The 3,009-nt window shown below is 38.0% G+C and overlaps 1 non-coding gene across 1 annotated transcript; it reads left to right on the top strand.

Annotated features, from left to right (window-relative positions):
* The first annotated feature begins 2,324 nt into the window (after positions 1 to 2,324).
* Positions 2,325 to 2,454, top strand: LOC123836197 (small nucleolar RNA SNORA33). Its single transcript, XR_006788895.1, has one exon. It is a non-coding gene; the product is annotated as a small nucleolar RNA SNORA33 (small nucleolar RNA).
* The last annotated feature ends 555 nt before the right edge of the window (positions 2,455 to 3,009 follow it).

Raw genomic sequence — 3,009 nt, forward strand, 5'->3', positions numbered from 1 at the left:
GAACATTCCTACCAGGAATGTGACTGGGGGCCCTGCAGGGTTTGGCTTGATATTTAAGATTATGAGCTGCCACTTCTCCTCTGATAGTTGTATGCCAAAGATTAAAACAATATTTTCTCCCTAAATAAAGTATTTTGCTATTTTCGCTGAGGATAGTTTATCAAATGGACCTTCAATAGCTTCTCTTTGCAACCAAGTCCATGGTCCCCACACCATCTCCCATCAGAGCAAAACAGGCATCCGTCCAGGAAGGCTCGTGTCCAAGGCACAGTGAGAATGGTAATGTTCCTCTCTCCTTTTTCAAGTTAGCCTGAAATTTTTATCACAACTCTGTATTTCAAGGACCTTGCCGGAAAAAAAAATAGTTTTTGTTCTTGGTGTTCACTGAAAATTTAACAAACAGTAGGAGGTGATTTATTGTGCCTGGCACGTGTAGAAAATAAACTACTTTGTTATTTTCATGTCTGAATACAAAAATCCATTGAGGCTATATATTTCAGACATTCTTGATGCTTACCATTATACAAGAAAAATTATTATCTTTACTTCTCATTCCAACAAAGATCAGAACAAAAGAGCTAAGCCAAGGCTTCTGAAAAACTAGAAACGAAGTCACCAAAACACACTAGCTGGCAACTAAATTGGGGAGGAAGCTGTGAAATGTACAAAATTGCAGATGTCAGCTTTGACAGGAAGCTGGTGATCAAACAATCCACATTTGTTTCTCTTTTATGTTCTCCCTGAGGAATTGCCTTTTAAGTACTATTTTGTTTTGTTTTTTAACTTAATAGCATACTCTGTCCATGACCCATTATCTCCATCCAAGATGGAACAAAGAAGTTACAGGCACTTTCACCCCAGTTTTATTGAGCTACAAATGACAGGTAATGTGCATTGGTTTAAGGTGAACAACATAATGATCTGATACCATTTAGGGCAAAATGATCACCACTGTAAGTTTAATTAATACTTAACACTTCACATAGTCACAATTTTTTGTTGTGAAGAGCACTTTAAAGATCCAGTCTCTTAGCAACTTTCACGTACATGACACAGTATTGTCCACTATGGTCACCGTGCTGTATATTATCTCTCCAGAACTTATTCATTTTATAATGGAAAGTTTGGACCCTTTAACCAACATCTCCCATTTCCCGCACCCCTCAGCCCCTGGCAACCACCATGCTACATTGTTTCTATGAGTTCCATGTTTTTAGATCCCACATATAAGTGAGATTATATGGTATTTGTCTTTTTCTGACTGACTTATTTCACTTAGCATAACACTCTCAAGGTCCATCCATGGTATTGTAAATGGCAGGATTTCTTTCTTTTTTATGAATAACATTTCACTTCATATTGTCTGTCTATCTATCATCTATCTATCATCTATCTATCTATCTATCTATCTATCTATCTATCTATCTATCTATCACATTTTCTTCATCCATTCATCTGTTGGGAGGGTTGTTTCCATGTCTGGGCTATTGTAAATAATGCTGCAATGAACATGGGGGTTTAGATATCTCGAGATAGTGATTTTGTTTCCTTCAGATATATTCTCAGGAGTGGAATTCCTGGATCATATGGTAGTTCAGTTTTTAATCTTTTCAGGAGCCTCCATACCTTTTTTCCCAAGTGGCTATCCCACTTTGCATTCACATATAGTGATTTTTTTCTTTCCTTCAGCTCAGATGGTCATTCATTGCCTCCCGATTATGTCATCATATCAACATTCGCCACAGGATGAAATATTCGGAAAGCCAAGAACACAGAAACAGCGAGAGAACAAAGGCTGTTTCTCCTCACGCTTCGGCTTCAGTTTGAACTTTGCCACACATATACTGATACTCACAAAGATTTTTACCAAATTCACATGAAAATGGGCCAATCAGGAAGGTATAAATGCTATTCCTTCAAAGAGAAGTGTCATGGAAGACATAGTTATTCTTTGAAACTTTACAAAAGGACGTTGTGCTCTGAGAATCGATGTGTGCTTGCTCCCAATCCCAGGTGTTTGCAAGAGGTCGATGCAAGAAGCGCAAGGGAAAAGTGAGAGAGGTGGCCTCGTTTTCAAAAACTCATGGGATGGAGAAGGGAGGAGCAAACCCTTGCCTTCATGAAAACTCGGTACTCATGATCCAAGAAAGTAACCATTAGTGTATCTGGTTCCAGACGTGCTCAAATGTCTCTCTACTGAGGGGCCATGACTCATGACAGAGTCTGCAGTTGTTCGCAGTGCAAAGAGAGATAAAATAAAATAATGTAATCACACTCGAAGGCATTTTTAAAGCTGATTAATTTCCTTTAAAAACCATACTTTAAAGCCAACCAATTAATCTGCTTACCTGAATGTGCTTCTGCAGAAATTTAGAAAATGCTGGCAATAGGAATGCCATGTTATGTGTCTTAAAAACCTTGAAGTCCTTAAGGTCCCTGAAAATGGCTATAAGAAAAAGAAATAGGCAAACCATACTTTATTCCTTAATAATGCCTTTCTATGTTTTAGTGGTAACATATATTTTCAATAAGATAGTGATGACTGCTGATGATGAGTTTTGTTGGTGTTTTAACATCTGCACTTTGCAAAATAAAGAAGCTGGTGATGCTGAATTCTGGGAGCCAGCCAAGTACCTTGCACAATGAGAATTTCATTTTCCATTCTGGAGACTTTATCCCAAATCAATTCCATAGGCATCTCTGCAGGGGGTGCTCTGCATCATTATTATTTCAAAGATCAAGTAATCTTAATGTGCAGCCAGTGTTAAGAATTCTGAGCTTGGGGATGCATGGAATGCCATGCTTTCCTTTTTTTTTTTTTTTTGTTTCTCTATTCCAGAGCATTGCTGGGTAACTATTTCCTAGGTGTTATGAGGTATCTATTCAACTGAATCCTAAGACTCTAAAATGCAGTTCATGGTATCCTTTTCATCTCTTATTAAATCCTGCCCAACAACATTGTCTCTAAATGAAGAGCAGGCCTTCAGAAATTGTTGCGGAAAGAAGAGA

This window comes from Mirounga angustirostris, unplaced genomic scaffold (assembly GCF_029215605.1).
Source record: "Mirounga angustirostris isolate CCGP_5_RB_7025 unplaced genomic scaffold, mMirAng1.0.hap1 SCAF_12, whole genome shotgun sequence".
Lineage (NCBI taxonomy): Eukaryota > Metazoa > Chordata > Mammalia > Carnivora > Phocidae > Mirounga > Mirounga angustirostris.